This window comes from Equus przewalskii, chromosome 30 (assembly GCF_037783145.1).
Source record: "Equus przewalskii isolate Varuska chromosome 30, EquPr2, whole genome shotgun sequence".
Classification (NCBI taxonomy): Eukaryota; Metazoa; Chordata; class Mammalia; order Perissodactyla; family Equidae; genus Equus; species Equus przewalskii.
Window position 1 is genome coordinate 8437053 of NC_091860.1, and position 18197 is coordinate 8455249.

Consider the following 18197-nt stretch of genomic DNA (forward strand, 5'->3'; position numbering starts at 1 on the left):
ATTCTCACTGTATTTTTTTTCCTCCTTTAATTCTGCTCTGAGCTGCTCGGTCTATCCAGCTGGATCAAGGAGTTTTTTCACAGCCTTGTCAGTAGTGCAGTTCGTCTTGTTTTAGTTTTTATTGTGTCTCCTGGGTTCCTTTACTTTAGACCTTTCCAGAAATATGGCACCAGTTCAGATTTACTCATAACCCACGGGGCCTCCGGTTTATCTAACCTGTGTACTTTTTTCTTTCAGGAGATTTTTTAATAATTTTTTTCCCTTAAAATGTGCTTGAAAAAGTATAAACATAAATCATCTGGAGGAATAATTCTCAGCTACCTTGAAAGGTGTTTGAGGACTATTTCACAGTTACTATGATTGAAGCAGTAAAATTTAGTTTATAGTTAACAATAACTTTCCTTTCATAAGGAAAATATAAAAAAGCTCAACTTTATGATTTCATGACATATTACCAACCCCCAAATACCATTCCTGATCCCCATCCGCTAACGCACACACTCAGTGAAATGCTCAGGGAAGAACCATAAAAGGGAATGAGCTGTATTCTCTTTGACCTTGTCCTGTCTCTCAGGTACTTTAATTAAAATGATAGCGTTAAAGGTCTGAGACTCACTTGAAGCAATATGAGTTTAATCTGTATTTTGACTGTAGTTGAATTCCTGCTGCTTGAACTGTGGTTTGGAAAATGACTTTGCTGGGCCCAAATTTTCTCTCCAGTCAGCCTCCTTACCTGACCCGAAATTACCCCCGTGTAGATTAGGCCACAGGAAGTTAGGAGTGGAAAGAGCATTGCTCAGAAATCAGGAGCTCTGAATTTAGGCAGAACTGCTAGCCATTGGGTATGTGTTCGAAGGCAAGTCCCTTTATTTACCAGGGCCTCGGTTCCTTGAGCTGTAAAATGAGTGTGACAAAATAATCTGTAAATACCTTTTTACCTCTGATAATCTGAGATTCTGTGAAATGCCTGGGGAGAGAAGGGAGCCCACAGTTTACGGAAAGTCATAGTTAGATGCATACCACGTTATCTCTATTAGAAACAGAACTTGGGCTCTGAGCAACAGGACAGGAACATGTCAAAGGAGCCTTGGGGAGCATGGCAGCAGTAAGCCCCCCTGGTGGCAGTTAAAGGACCCTGCCAGGGAGGGTATTGGCCTCTGAGGGTGGGTCACGAGGCCAAGAGGGGAGAGGACACGTGGTTAAATCTGTCAATGTGTTGTTTACGTCTTGTGTCATTTTTAGGACAATCTATCCCAAGATTATAAAAGTTTGCTTCTACGTTTTCTTCTGCTTCTTTTATTAGTTTAACTGTACATTTATATACGCATAATCTAACTAAATTTTTTTAATTGTATGAGGTAATGATCTGACTTCTATTTTTTTTCCCCGAATTGATAGTCAGTTGTCCCAACACAGTTGACTGAGTACCTCCACCTTTCCTTACTGATTTGAAATGCTGCCTTTATTATATGTGTGTCTATTTCTAGACTCCAGGGTTTCCATCAAACTTTAAAAATATTCTTGTATCGGTAGCACACAGTTTTTATGACTGTAGCTTTATTGTGCATTTTGACGTATGGCAGGGTATGTCTGCTTTCACTTTTTTCAAAATATTCTCATCTAGCCTCTTGAATTTACTTTTCCAGTTGAACCTTGGAATAAGCTTGACAATTCTCTTTAAAAAATTCCATTGGAAATTAATTTGGGATTGCAGGGAATTTATATAATAATTTGGGGAATATTTTTATCTTTCTTACATCCAGTCTTTCCACTCAGGCACATGGTATCTTTCTCCACTTGTTCTGATCATCTTTCATGACATCCACTAAGTTTTTATAGTTTTTTACATAGGGTTTGCATAGTCCTCATTGAGTTTAATTATTTTGTTGTTCCTATTGTTTCTATTGTGGATGACTTCTTGTCTGTTTTGTAATAGTTATCACTCATATATAGGATGTCTGTTGAGTTTTGTCTATTTTTCTTATATCCAGTTGGATTGTCAAAGTACACACAAGTGTATATCTTTCAAATAGTAACAGTTTTATGTCTTTATTCTCCACCTCCCTCTTTTCCTCCCTGTCTCCCTCTAATTATTGCGTTGCATAGACCAGATTTCCAAAACAATGTTGAATAGTAGCAGTGATGGCAGACAATAAATGGAATTTTCCTTATATTTTATCATTAAGTATGGTGTTCACAGAAGGTTCTGGTGTAATTGCTTCATCAAATTAAGGGATTCTCCTTCCATTCCTAGATTATTTAATAAGAGATTCCACCCACCCCTAAACACACACATAACTGAATAGGTTATTGCATTTACCAGATGTTGTTTCCACAATTTTTAAGACCATCGTCTAATTTTCCTCTATTAATCTATTTATATAGAGTAAATTTCTTAGTGTTTAACTGTCCTTGAATTCTTGGGAAAAAGTCTATCCCATCATAGTATATTGTTCTTTTCATATATTTCTAGATTCAATTTATTAACCAATTCTCCAGTGAGATTTATCTATAATCTTCTTTTTTTCTAATGCTCTCTTTGTACAATTTGTGTGTGTGTGTGTTTGAGGAAGATTGGCCCTGAGCTAACATCTGTTGCTAATCTTCCTCCATTTTGTATGTGGGACACTACCACAGCATGGCCACTGACAAGTGGTATAGTTATCCACCCAGGATCTGAACCTGGGTCACCAAAGCAGAGTGCACTGAACTTAACCCTTAGGCCTCCAGGGCTGGCCCTCATCTTTTTTTCTTATGGCTCCTTTTTCTTAGCAGCCATAATCCCTGTGGAGATCAGAAGTTACCTGAATCTCTGCTCTGTGCTTCTTAATGACCTTAATGCCTTTGCTGGGAGCCCTGTTGAGGCAGATCTCCTCACTTGTTTAAAGCACATTTGTAGCAGCTGTGTCCTGGAGCCATCTAACCCAGAGGCGCTTTACAGACTCAGCAAGAAAAGGCATTGCCTAGCTCTTCTGACGTCTGTCCTTTAACTGGTAACCTTTGTGATTCCCCTCATGGCCCACTTGCTTTATGACTGTGAACTGCTCACATGAAACATCATCTCTGCACCATCAGAAGCAGCAGCTCACACTCTGCCAGGGTTTTGCCCCCCCTCCGCCCCCCCCCCCCCCCCGGACCTATTTCCACCTGTTCTGCGTTGTAGTTCTGTTTGAGTTTCCCCATCAACTTGATGCCATTAGCATTTCATCTTCCGTGAATTTCTCAATGTTTCTGATTTGGCAGTGGTAACTTTCATTGTTTTCGAGCACTGCTAGTCATTTGTTTTTAAATTTACATTCTGTAATTTCAGTGGGATTTTAAGAGAGAAGTAAAGAAAGTCAATTCAGTGCATTCTCTCTTTTTTTTCATTTTTGAGGAAGATTGGCCCTGAGCTAACATCTGTTGCCGGTCTTCCTGTGTGTTTTTGCTTTTGTTTTTTGAGGAAGATTAGTCCTGAGCTAACATCTGTTCCCAGTCTTCCTCTGTTTTGTATGTGGGACACCATCATACCATGGCTTGATGAGTATTGTGTACGTCTGCACCTCGGATCTGAACCTGTGAACCCCAGGCGGCTGAAGTGGAGCACACAAACTTAACCGCTACGCCACCGGACAGCCCCAGCATTCTCTTAGAGGAACTCTGTCACATAGACTTTTAGTAAATGATTTTATCGTCCAAGAGGCTTCTTTTGTTTCTGATACTTTTTAGTGGGAATTTGCACATATTCAGAATTATGCATAGATTCTGAATATCAAAGGAATAATAAATATACAGTAATAGTATACAGAATGGAACATGGGAACTCCTGGAAAATTCGTGATAGGTTTCATGTATGTAGACATGGCACGTTGTGATGGGTAAGACTTTCCAAACTACATTGCTTGAAATAAAGAGCTAAATACAATTTAGTTAAATAAAAAAATGCCTGTAATTATAATATGATATAGTGGTACTTGGCAGTCGTGCACCTAATAAATACTACACTTTTGAAATGTGACTAGAATCCAAATGGATACTATTTTACTCTGCAGTTAAGCACATGGCAGGACATGCTAGAACTAACTTTTCTTTTTGTCTTTCCAGTGGAAAACTTAAATTCTTTGTTTGAGTGAGTACTGTTGGGAATTTTTAAGTAAAAACAAGGAGCTAAGAATTCCATTCCTTTTTGCCAATCTTTCCTTCAAGCAAAGCTATCGATTAATGGAACATTAAATAATCATATGCTTCATATTGGTTTTTTACCCATTTGTACTTGGGTTACTTTAATAATTTTTAGCTAATGATACAGATGTAGTTGATTACAAGTTATACATCAAAATAAAAATATACCATGGGAAAGAAAGGGTCATCATGTTTCAAAAATATTATATTAATGAATTACAATTACATTAAAATTTGCATTATTGATTTATTTTGAAAATGTCAAAATATCTTGACTTTTCCTTAATGCCTTTCTTTCCTTTCTTGTTTTTCCTCTGTCTCATTCCTGCCCTCCTCCTTCCTTTTCTCCCTCTCTCTTGCTTTCTGTTTTTTCTTAAACAATAAAGTACAAAACAATTGTCTTTGTTCAGGGCTCTCCTGTCCAGATTCTTCCTTGGTTTATTCGACTGTGGATGAGCTGACTGAATATCTTGCCACATTTCTATGTCTCTGGGCAGTGGTGGGCTGACCACAGAATACTTTTCTATGAGTTTCCTTTCTTCCTTCAGAGTTATGCTTGATCGTCCAGGTCCAGCTGTCAACATGTGGAAACTGTGTTATGTATACAGTAATTAATTTAAAATGGGCTGCTGTTCCTAATGTCTTTCCTAGAGAAGCACCTCTTTTATTGGAGCACCTAACATTACTTGACTTTAATGCCACTGTCTTAGGCAGTATTTGCAATACTGGGTGGGTCTTTCTCTGGATTATTTAGCGAATGCTTTGGTATATCCTCTGCAGGCCTAGAATCATTCTGATGAGGTCAAGGGCTTTACATGTTATCACTGGTTGATCTCGCCCTTGAGCAGACAGCATAAACAATAAATATCCAGACTTAATTCTCAGCCAGTCATTGCAGAATATCCCTTCACAAGGCTTTTCCTGGAAGATAGGGATGTGAAGGGTTTTCTTTCATGATCCTGTACTCCCTCTGTTGGAGACGCTAATGGGCAGCAGCATATCCAAGTACCTGTTCTAAGAAAATAGTAAGTAAGTGAAGGCCTTGAAACTAAGAGGGACAAGAGAAGTGCCAGAAGGCCAGCTTGAGATCATAGCACATACATTGCCAGGAATGGACAGCTGGTATGCCACTGTCAGGAATGGAGTATGTTGATTTTTAATTAATTAACCATGACAGGGTCAAAACTGATGACTGTAGTTATAAATCAAAGAACGGTTTTTATGACTGTGTATTGGTTTTCTATTGGTGCCTGACAAATTACTAGAAGCAGCAACCTAAAACAACACTGTTTATTATCACACAGTTCTGTAGGACAGAATTCTGGCACTGCACAACGGAATCGTCTGCTCGCATTCTCACTAGGCTGACATCAAGGCATCAGTCACGTTGTGCTCTCACCTAGTGGCACTGGGAAAGAACGCACTCACAAGCTTATTTAGGCTGTTGGCATAATTCCTTTTCCTGTGGTTATAGGCACTATGGGCCCCATTTCCATGCCTCTCCTCTTCTGGAGGCTTCCGCATCCCTTTTCTCTGGTCCCCTGCATTTTCAAACCAGCAACAGCACATTGAGTCTTTCTCATGCTCAAAACTCTCTGCCTCCCAGCTCCACCCCCAACCAGGAGATAGCGCTGCCTTTGAGGGCTCACATGATTACATTGAACTCCCCCAAGATAATCCAGGATAATCTCCCTATTTCAAAGTCAACTGATTGGTAATCTTAATTAAGTCTGCAAAGTCACTCTTAATGTGTAACATAACATATTCACAGATGGGACACCAGGTGGAAAAGTCATGGGGGCAAAATTCTGCCTATCCCAGCAGAGAGCGCTTAGCAGGGAGGTTTGGATAAGGTTTGCCTGTCCAACCTCAGATGTTTAGACAATAAGCATCATCCTTAGTGTGATCTCTTAGTTATAAAGTATAAAAAATATACTGCTTTAAATGTTTTTGGTAGGGATAGTCTATAAACTGAGTAATCAAGGCTTGTGTAAATAAATTAGTTGAAATTTACTTACATAATTATTTACATATAAGCATAAAAAACATACATACTTATTCTCTTTATTCATTTAGTTAGTCTTGCTTTCCTTAAGGATACATACATTTTATCTGGTAACATGTAGGCTAGCATCAGGCAACTGACAATCTGTTTCTAAGGTAGATGGCTGCGTAATTCCCAGTGATGTGATGAATGTTTACCACACACAGTAACAACAATTGCCATTTTTTGAGCACTCACTATGTGCCTGGCATTGTGCTGTTCCTACAATAACTCTATGATATATGTATTACTATCCTTATTTTAAGGATGAGAGAAAGGACTTAAATAGCACAGTTTCCACATAACCTGCGATGTTGCAGAGTCAGGATTCGAACTCGGATCTCTTTGACTCTAAAACCTTGTTCGTGACCACTATCCTTTACTTTTCCCAAACTGGGGAAAGTTACAAAGGTGGTGGTTTATCTTTGAGGGATCCTTCCATCTCTTTTTCTAAGTCGTCTTCTACCTCCTGGCTCCTTTTCGCCTACCTCCAAAGGAGCCTTGGTCTTTATGCTACCCTCAATCCCCAGCCCATCACAATAGGTGCTCCGTCTGCCCCTTCAGTCCTTCAGAGTTCCTGGTTATCCATGTCTCAATCAAAACCTGCAGGCCTTTATCTCAGGACAGCTGACACCTGTGAGGTGATGAAAACAGCATGGTCAAAATACTTGACACTAAGGTATACTAATGACAGTAGTACTAGCTGGTAATTATTGAGCACTTATCAAGTGTCAGGCACTGTGCTAAGTACTTGACATGCATTTTCTTACTTAATCCTCATTACCACCCCATGAAGTGAGTACCACCGTTTCCCACAGGGTATTTTGAAATCGAACTTGTAAATCTCTAAGTGAATGAATGTGTGAGAGAGTTTTAAGGGAGCCTCTGTGGCTACTCTGGCTCATCGTAATCCTTTCCCCATTCTAGAACATTAGGATCAGCCAAGTGGCTCCTCCATCTTTAAACAACCTTCAGTCCAGAATTTATTTCGTCCCTCTTTTGTCCTACCGCAAACCCTTTCTTTCAGAGTCCCGGTGTGGGCATTCGAGGCTGGAGATGACGCCATTAGGATGGAGCCTTCTCTGTAGCACACACAATAGTGTTCCGGCCTTAGAGTCCCAGGAGGGAGCATAGGGCATCTCTGTGGAGAGGAGAGGGAATCCAGGGACATAACAGTGGCCAGAGGAAGCCAAGCATCTGCCTGAAGCAATCCTCCTGAGAGCTATGGAGTCCAAATCTGTGGTGAAGGTAGATAAAGCAATCATGCAGAACAGGGGTGATGGGGCCGTGTATTAGGGGGAGCTGTTCCTTTGAAAGGGGCGGCAGGTCTGCTGAGAAAACAAGTAGGATTGCAGTCAGGTTCCTTCCCGTAGCATCCTGCATGGCCCCAGAATGCTGAGGGCAGGAGAAGAGGCGGCCCTCACTTACTGCCCCTGCTGGTGCATTGACTTAGGCTTCTCCATCAGCCCTCTGTATAAATCCACAGAATGTAAAGTTGTGCCTTGAATTTCAGAATAGATGCATTCCAGAAACATCAGATTTAAATTGAGTCAAGTTTTCAGGACAGTGCAGACACTTGGTATTTTAAAATAATCCTGCAGTGAATCCTTTAGTCATACGAACAATGTAAGTCAACTTCTGTTTCATAAATTTAGATTGTCAGATAGTGAGTTTTTGTTAAATTTAAGGTTAAACAACAATATCACTTGCCTTTTATTAGGTCTGTCTTTGTCTAAAATATTGCATCCTGCTTATGAAATGTAACTGAAATCACTGGAAATTATAATACGGAGTAGATGAACTGTGACTATCATAGTTTTAAAACCACAAAAATGTTGTCTTTGTGTGTGAGTGTGTGCTCTCAGTTTTTGATCTTCCCATATTAATGAAGATTGTTACTTTAGGAGAAGAATTAATTTTTTTATTTCAAATGCTTTCTCCAAAAGTGGGACTCAATAGCATTCCTTTAAAAAAAAACCTTTCACTTTTCATCTATAATTAAAGCCAAAGTTTTCTTTTAATTTTAAAAGCTTGTCCTTGAACTAAAATAACATGGAACGTTTTAAAACATGGCTCCAAGCTGCTGTAGATACATTTTATTTAAACCACAGAGACTGCAGTTAGATTTCTCAGTGCCAGACAGACTACAAATTATAACTGTAGCAGAAATGACTGAATTTCTGGATGTTGTAGTACCAGCACGGCTGGTTGTTTTTTGGGAACTGTTCCTCCCTTTGGGCTCAGCTCATGAATGACTTAATCCCTCTGTAAGATCAAATGTCATGCCCAATGCCATCCATAGAAAAAGCGGGCGAAGCCTCGTTTGCCTTTACACAAATTAGCTGTGCTGGCCTACAGAGGAGGTAGGAAGAGGCACAAAACGGTGTAAAGTGAGGCTAGAACACCGTGAAACTCCAAAAGTTGGATGAATGATAAAAATATCCTTTAAAGCAGAATGCCATTGTTTATGATGGCAAGAAAAGGGAATAATATCCATGATTGAATTGTAAAAATATTTTCACTAAGGTCATTTTTGTACTTACTATTCTGGTATTAGGTTAGCAAATCTCATGCCAGATTAGATCTAATAATATATTGTGTTGCTCTATGTACTGTAGAAAGTGCATGAACATCTGTTATTTTGTTTGATCCTCATTACAACTCTATGAGGTAAAAATAAGGATAATTATTCCCACTTTCTCGCAGGGTGGGAGAGAGTGACCCATTGATGCGTAGCTACTTAACCACCAAGCCAGGAAGAGAAGTTTGGTCTCTCAGCTCCTCATTCAGGCTCTTTCCACTCAATTTTACAGTGTTTTCCATCCTGGTTAAGTGTACTCAAAATAAAAAATCATTTACGGAGTAGAACTCTCCAAACCAGTGGCTCTTAACTTATTTGGAGCTGTTCCTCCTTTTGTACATGGACGGCTTTGAAAATTGGATAAAAAGCTTTGGATCCTTCTCCAGAAAAACGCACATCCACTTCCCCCACCCACACCCTTTTGTGTAACCCAGATGGCAACAGAGGCATCTCTGATCCTTTAGACGTAAATAGGATTCCCTTGGACACTTTATTCCATGCTGTGGAAGGTTGGACTCTTCTGAAGATTTCTGACGATGCCTGAGGGTTCTGTCTTCACAGCGTATGGAACTGTGTACTTCCCAAAGTGTGTTCATTTATGGGTCGCATTGCCATCCCACACATGTGGTCCCTGTTCTGCATGATGTTGATTCAGATATGAAATGTACTCCCTTCTTCAGTGCCAGAAGACGCCCTGCTCTCAGAAGGCATGTGTGTGTAGTAGACTGTATGGAAAATTTGGAGAGGAAAAAGGACCTTACATCACAGCAGTTCACATAACTTCACAGAGAGCACTACTTGTCCTTGCTCTTAAGTGTCCTTTAGCCACCCCACCTGAACTCTGCCCTGTCTCCTCTGCCCCATGTGGTACCCAGCCTCACAGCATCCCACTAGCTCCATGCTTTCCCTTCCACTCTTCCCTGCTCACCCCTAATTCCCAGTTGCTTCAGAATCTCCAAGTTCTTTCCATGCAGTGTAGTGTAAGCCAGCTGTTTCCAGCCTCAGCTCCCAAGCTCCATTCCGGGCCTACCCTTGAAAGCTCAACCCATCTATCAAGATGCTAAACAAACCTAAGGGACCTTGTAGTTCATAACTTTAATTTTCTTTATAAGGCATTTGTGATGTTAAATAGCATTTTATTTTCTTCAGCTATACCTGTTTATAATTTTAGGGATTTCAAGGATTCCCTAAAGCCCAGCCATCATCCCTGCTAGGTTTGGAACCCCATTTGGAGACAGCTGTGGGGGTCCTGGTCTTCCTGGGGCCATGTGAATTTAGAACTTTCTTGAGGTTCCTCGTTGGAGCAGAGTGGGTGATTAGGCACAGGGCACTGTGAGGACCACTGCAGGGCTGGATCCAGGTCAGGACAGCTGGTGTGGAGGCCGTCCCTGGGCTCAGAAGCCCATGCTTGTGGACTTTCCCAGTCCATTCACCTGTCCAGTTTGGAAACTGAGGTTGGTATGAAGCTTCTGGGAAAAAAGAAAACAAATTAATTAATCCAGCAAAAAACCACTTTGGGTCATGCTTATGTTCTTTACAGAGAAAATGATACATGTATTATTAGAAAAAGTGAAGAACATGATATAAGAATAGAAAATGGCCTAGCATAGTATTAAAAAAGTGCATAGTGATTTTAGGAGAGGAGTCTTTTAGGTAATTTCTTCCATTTGATTCAAATTTGAAACTATGTTATTCTAAGAGATGCGTTCTTTCTCCCAGTGACTCAGCTTCCCTCCTTGCAGCTGGTCTGTGATTTCAAAGCTCTGTTGCCTGGGATCTACCTCTGTTTCGAGGGTATTCTAGTATGGATGGTTTTGTTCTTACTTGTGATTAGGCAGTACAGAAAGATTATCTATCATCTTACTTGAAAAGCAGTGATATGATCGGGCTAGAATTTATCGCATTTCTGAAGGAAACTGCCAGCCCTGGTGGTCTAATGGTTAAGATTTGGTTGTCACTGCTGTGTCCCAGTCGGGGAACCGCACCACCCATCTGTGGGTTGTCACACTGTGGTGGCTGCGTGCTGCTGTGATGCTGAAAGCTATTTCAAACACCAGCAGGGTCACCCATGGTGGACAGGTTTCAGCGGAGCTTCCAGGCTAAGACAGACTGGAAGAAGGACCTGGCCACCAACTTCTGAAAGAATTGGCCACGAAAACCCTATGACTAGCAGTGGAGCATGTCTGATACAGCACGTGAAGGTGAGAGGATGGTGCAAAAAGACCAGGCAGGGTTCTGCTCTGCTGTCCACAGGGTTGCTAGGAGTTGGAATCTACTCCACGGCACTAACAACTGAAGGAAACGCCCTGTTCAGTCCCATGATGTGACTTAGAAATATCACCGGTAAACACAAATGTTAAGAAACTGGTGGAGCTATGGAGTTGAGGATAGACCAAAAATGTCATTATATCCACTGCAATTCTGAAGTTGTGTTGAAGAGCTAGAGGTCTCCAAATTGGAAATTAGGCCCTGTCCATGCTTCCCCCCGGCACTGGAGTACCTTCTGTGGCCCTTGCTGTCTTAGCTGTTTCTCTGGTTGATGAGTCAGAGGAAGGCTCAGAGGATGCAGTATCAGAATGTTAAAGGAGCAACCTCGGAAACACTTTGACTTCTCGAACCAGCTGGTCACCATTACACTGATCTCTTCAAGTCCTTTCTGTCTTCCTAAAAAGACTCAGCCAGGGTCAAAAGGCACTTAATTCACCTTTTTTTGGAGGAAGATTAGTCCTGAGCTAACATCTGCCACCAATTCTCCTCTTTTTGCTGAGGAAGACTGGCCCTGAGCTAACATCCATGCCCGTCTTCCTCTGCATTATATATGGGATGCCTGCCACAGCATGGCTTGCCAAGCGGGGTGTAGGTCCGCACCCAGGATCGCAACCAGGAAACTCCAGGCCACTGAAGTGGAACGTGCAAACTTAACTGCTGCACCACTGGGCCAGCTCCTAATTCACCTTTTTATTTTAACCACTGAGCATTTAAATTTGTGTACTTGAGGCAAATTATATATAAGCTTTTTTCCTGGGAAGGAAGGGCTGTTGTAATATTTGACTATGTTTCGGATAAATCTGTCTTGATAAAGAGTTAGAGAATCTGATTTTGAGAGAGAATAATCCAGAACCAAAACAGAAAGTATAAATGTGATTACATGCCAGGGCATAAGAAATAATGATGTCACAGATAGAAAGACAGAAGAAACAATGAGTAGGAGGAAGAAAATCTAGAGAAGAAAGAACCAAAAAGACTTCACAGTGATATGGGGAAACGACATATGAAAATTCGATTATATTGAGAAAGCAGAGAGCTAGAGGGAGAAAGGAAAGGCAGAATGTAACGGGAATGACACTTATTTCTGGATCAGGTTCTGCCTGCTAACGATCAGAGAATCTTTAAATACCAGGAATTATTGACAAGTGGGGCCTGAATGGACTCTTGAAGGAATTTATGGATTCCATGTTAAGTAGTACTGGGTCAGTCTTTAAACCAGTATTCTTTATTTATTTAGTACTGTGGGACTTACGTGTAATCACTTTATAAGCTTTGTCCAGTCTTCTCCCAGGGGCCCAGGAACAAGATAAGAAGGTACCTCTAAGGGAAAAAGAGTGAAATACGCAGGGAGTTAGTAACGTCAAGGAATCTTTCCTTCTCATGCTAATGTAGAAAGCAAAGACGAGCTGGTGAGAGGGGAATCTGACCATTGTGATCAGTTAGTAGTGAACCCAGAATAAGAGGTTCCTTTAAAGTAGGGAGTAAGAATAGGAATCAAAATACATGGACGCAAATCAAGCCCTAACTTATCTTTGGCTTTTTCATTGTAGGACAATTCTAGGACTCTCTGCTTTCAAGAGTACTATTGAAAACTGTGGACATTTCTGTACTTTTGAAGATCTCTCAGAATTCATTGCATCACTCTGAGATTTAAGGGATGTTTCATGTGTCCATTCTATCTAGAGTCACTTAGAACTGTGCTGTCCAATATGGTAGCCGCTAGCCATCTGAGGCAATTGAGCGCTTGAAATGTGACCAGTCCACATTGACATGTGTTTAAATGTACAAGGGGAAAAAAGCATGGAAAATATCTCATTGATAATTTTTATGTTGATTACATGTTGAAATGGTAATATTTTGGCTATATTGAGTTAAAGAAAGTATTTTATCAAAATAGTTTTATCTTCAGTTTACTTTTTAAGTGTACCTACTAGAAAATTAAAAATTACTTATGTGGTTTGCACGTGTGGCTCACATCCTAATTCTATTAGACAACAATGCCTTAGTGGTGGTGGTGGGAAGCAAGTAAGGGAACAAGTGTCTCATCACAACTCATAGATGTCGAGAAAGAGGCATGAAAAAGAAGGAAGTCAGAGTTCCATTTGGCTGAAAGCTGGCTGATACCCCTTCAGTCCCACTCCGGAGGAGCGCAGAATCCTAATCTTAAAGAAACCCTGGTATCTTCATGGTCGTTCGTGCATATGGCATAGAGTCACATCCACGTATCAGCTCACCTTTGTTTTGTTGTTGTTACCAGATGTACCAGAAAATCAGTGTGAAGAAAAGAACTAATTTGTTGCTCTCGTTAGATTGTGACTCCCCTGCAATATAGATTCTGTCTCATTCATCCCCAGGATCCAGTACATCTGGTTGTGTTCAAGGGATAAGGAAATGCATAGATGAATGAAGGGATAAATAAATGAATGGTACAGAAGAAAAGCATAGATTCTCTAGATTCAGGCATGTGGTCGAAGGTCTTGAGATGGGGAGTGAACTAAATCAGGGAAAAAACACGTGAAGTTGGAAGCAAAGCTTTTTCTACAAGGTGTTAAATATTGGACAGTATGTGCCAGTGGTCCCTATCTTTACAGCCAAAATCTCTTCTAATTGGTTGGTGTACATGTCACACCAACTGTTAAAGACTTTAATGTTCTCTAGTTGGACGTATTTCTTAAGTTTTAACAAAATTTCTTTAAATCAGTGAAGAGAGGTAATAGTTTCCCTCTTCAGGGACAGAATGTAGGAGAAAATTATTTAGAAAATTTATAAAGGCATCATCCACTCTCCCTTTTTTTTAAGAGTACAGAGTTGACATTGGTTTAACCTGCTCTTTTCTAATAGAATAATGCAGAGAACAGTTTAATTTAATCTGCTTGTGGACAATGCAAGTCACCATGCTTTCAAACAGAATTTTTTTAATAGGATATAAGCTCCCATTTAAAAAGAATGTGTTTTTTAAAAAGTAAATTTCCCTTGAAAATACAAGTGGATTAACTAAGACATTTAGGGTAGGGCAGGAAGAAAATTCCATTTTCTTTTTCTTTGAAATTCAAAACTTATTAAGTTAGTTTTGCAGAATTAGCCCACATTTAGTGCAAGTGGATGCCAAGTACTGTGGCAAGTAATTGTCAGAGAGGACGGAGAAGCAGTGGTGTGAAAGCAGGGAAGATGAGCCTCGAAATGGTTGAATTTCCATGTTTCTTTTACGTCTCTTTGTGTGTGCTGGGTTCCCACATCTTCATGTTGCCTCCTCATCCTCCAGGACCATGGCCTTTGGCATCATAGACCTGCTTTCTTTAAGAAAACCTCCCATCCACTAGTCTTTCCTGGGTTCCCTTACCCAGGGGGCCAACTTCCCACGAGTCACAGTAGCACAGTGTCCAGGCCCATGAAAATGCTTCCATTTTAATTTCTTTTAAAATCAAAAGAAAAATGAACATAATAATAATGAATATGTAATAAGCCTGGATTATGTGTGTCTATATATTGATGTACTTGTACAAAAGATAATTTTAAGATCTTTTTATGGAGGAAAGAGTCCACAAAGGCAACACGACCTAGAACACACAAAAGTCATAATGCATCCGGGAGCCCCCACTGACTCCTTGAGGTCCTTGTTTCTGGTTTTCAATGTGACTACTCTTGTAATTTGACAGTTTAGCATCTTAATAACATTGTGTGTTCTAATGTGATAAATTACTCTCTCTCCATCAGTCTGTTAACAAGTAATCATTGAGAATCCTTTCTGCTATGTATTGGAGCTAAAACAATGAATGTGACAGCCAGCATATTGCGGAAGAGAAGCATTGAATAAAGTGTGCCAAATGCTACAAAGAAATACAGCATGCTATATACAGAGGGATCTTGTCTAAGTACGTTTTTAAAATATTTAACTTTTACTATATCCTTACAGAGACTCTTTATATATGTAAGAGCAAATATGAATGTAAATTCTTACTTATTTTTCCCCATTCTGTATAAAAGGTAAACTACTCAACACAATAACAAAAAACACATAACTCAATTAAAAAATGGGCAAAGGACTTGAGTAGACATCTCTCTAAAGAAGATACACAAATGGCCAATAAGCACATGAAAAGATGCTCAACATTACTAATCATTAGAGAAATGCAAGTCAAAACCACAGTGAGATACACCTTCACACCTATTAGGATGGCTATTATAAAAAAAAGAAAGAAATTAACAAGTGTTGGCGAGGACATGGAAAAATTGGAATCCTTGTGCACTGCTGGTGGGAATATAAAATAGTGCAGCTGCTGTGGAAAACAGTATGACTGTTCCTCAGCAAATTAAAAATAGAATTATCATATGATCCAGCAATTCCACTTCTCAGTATATACTCCAAAGAACTGAAATCAGGGACTCAGAGATATTTGTACACCCACATTCATAGCAGCATTGTTCACAAGAGCCAAAAAGTAGAAGCAACCCAAGTGTCTGCTGACAGATGAATAGATAAACAAAATGTGGTATAAACATGTAATGGAATAGTATTCAGCCTTAAAAAGGAAGGCTCATTCCAACGCATCCTACAAAATGGATGAACCTTGAAGCCGTTATTCTAAGTGGAAATAAGCCTGTCACAAAATTCCATTTTTTCTGTGTGTGTATATTCACATTCTTTTTGCTATGGACTCTCTTGCTGATAATGGTTTATGAATTTGAAGAGTACTTTAGGGAGTAGGGAAACTAGCCTGTGATATTTGTAAGTACGAATATTTTGTCCCAATTAGTTATATATGCTTTGATTTTCCTTTTGATTTTTCCCCATGTAGCCTTTTAAAAAAATGTAATTACATTTATCAATCTTTCTTTTTGTGGCCTCTAGATTTTAAGTGATAGAGAGAACTTCCGTACTTCAAAGCTTTAAGAGAGTGTCCCAGGTTTTCTTCTAGTGTTTCTATGAGTCTCAGTTTTTACCTTAAATCTTTTGTCTATTTGGAATGTATCTTAGTTTGAAATATGGTATAATAAGATGTGAAGAAAATAGCAAACTATATTTTTTTCCATATAGCTACTCATTTATCTTAGCACCATTTATTGATCAATCTTTCTCCTCCCTCCCTGGTTGGAAATAACCACATTTTAAACTGAGTCTATCTTATCTTTCTATTCTCTGTAGATTCTTCTTTCTAGTCATGTTCAGTCTCATACTGTTTTAATTATTGAAGCTTTAGAATTTGTTTAATATCTGACTGTGCAAATTTCCCCTCATTCTTCTTGTCTTTTCATAGTTTTTCTAACTATTGTTGCTTGTTTATTTTTCCATATTAACTTTATTTAACTTGTCTACTTGAAAAAAACCCTTTTGTTATTTTTATTGGGATTATGTTACATTTATAAATTAATTATAGAAAATCAATATTTTTAAGATGTAGAATCATCTTATCAAAAATTTGGTATGTCTGTACATGTCTTCTTCTGTGGCCATTAGTAGTGTTTTCCAATGTTCTAAATAGGTCTTGCACATTTCTTGTTAAATTTGTTCCTAAGCATTTTATCTTTTTGTTGTTTTCTTGTTGTAAGTAGGGCCCTTTCTTCTATCACATTTTTCTAACTGGTGGTGTTGTTTATATGAGAAAACCATTAATTTCTGTATGTCAATACTTTACTCTGCTACCACCATAAATTTTCTTATCATTTTTGGTAGTTTTTCAGTTGACTTTCTTGTGTTTTCTAATAATATAATTATGTTGTTTGCTAATAGTAATGGTTTTACTTCTTTTTGGAAATTTTTGCCATAGATTTCTTTCTCTGGCTTACTGCATTGATTGTACTTTTAGTCCAATGTTAAATAACAGTGATGGCAGCACATACTCTTGTCTTGTTTCTGACCTTCATAGCAATGCTTCTATTATTTTCCCATTATGTACGTATAATGCTGGCTTTGGCTTTCAATCAATGCCTTCAGATTATGGTTTTAGACTTTGAAGATCTGAACTGAGATTATTTTCTCTACCACTAACTAACTGAGAAACATTAAGTAAGTTATCTAACTTCGCTGCTTTATTTCTGTATCTGTAAAATGAGGGAAAGAAAAATACCTACCTCACAGAGCTGCTGGTAATGATTGTGAAAGCACTTGATCAGCTGTGCTGTGTAAATGTCCCGTGTTACTTCTTCCCCTCCTGTTCAGGATGCTTCCCTACAGAAGGCTTAGGAATTGTGAAACTGGATTTCCCCTTTGTGGCTCCGAACCGTTTTGTAATTCCATTCACCACACAGTTTCTACATATATTCCAAGGCTGGAAAGAAAAAGCGCTTTTTGAACGATGAGCAAATTCCTTTGCTGACATTTAACCAAAATGTATTCCAAACCTGAAGCCTTTTGGAAGCCTAAGAAAATGTTGGTCACCTTCTTGTAAAAAAGTGAAATAAAAAAATGTTTATGTACCTCAGCACTTCCTGAGTGAGCTGGAAGTGAGTGCACTGAGGTGGTGTTATTTTGTCGTGTTTCAGTTCTGGGAAAAATGAAACCAGAAAATATAGGCAATTTTTCAAGATTTTTGGTTGTGAAAGCTTCCCCCTGCCGCCCCACCCTTTGGTTCATGTTGAGAGAGCCATATAAGTTTGGTTCAACGGCAGATCTGCAAACTAATTCCAGTCAGTGATCCGTGGCTGATATTTTCTTCTGCGTTAAACTGTGTTGTAGAGAATGAACTGTGTGTCTGGAGATAGTGATGGCTGTCTTACTTTTTTAGACATAACACTGCCGCCTGATAGCCTTGACCGAATCTGAAATAATTTGCGCATGTAAGATTTTTGTATCCCTCTTTTGAAATGAGCTTTCGTACTAGTTTCTGTGCACAGTTTTGTTTTGGTCCAATCTGATAAGATTTGCGAATGTACTTTTCCTTTGTAGGAAACCGCCCACAGTGGCTCCGCTCTTTAAAGGGTTTTCGTTGCTTGACGTCTGCTAGATCAGCTGCCCCCTCCCTCCATGGTGGACAAGTGCGACGTGTGGTCACACGTGTGTCCACTGTGTTTACCTTCCTCTTTCAGACAGCTCTGCCAGGACCTAGGTATCAAGCTGTGAATGTTATTTTTTCAAACAGCAGCAGCTGCCTTCTCCACTTGGCTTGCTGTGGCATCAGTGGCTTCAGAGATGCCTCTGGCTTTGTC

The 18197-nt window shown here is 39.5% G+C and overlaps 1 protein-coding gene and 1 long non-coding RNA gene across 5 annotated transcripts in view; one reads left to right on the forward strand and one right to left on the reverse strand.

Annotated features, from left to right (window-relative positions):
* The window catches only part of MKX (mohawk homeobox), a 63342-nt gene that overhangs the window by 23733 nt on the left and 21412 nt on the right, over positions 1 to 18197 (forward strand). The gene's annotated exons all lie outside the window — the stretch shown is intronic.
* LOC103557193 (uncharacterized) lies at positions 9867 to 17704 on the reverse strand. The gene is made up of 3 exons (XR_546400.2): positions 17124 to 17704; positions 12307 to 12374; positions 9867 to 10255 (listed from the first exon to the last, which is right to left on the reverse strand). It is a non-coding gene; the product is annotated as an uncharacterized lncRNA (long non-coding RNA).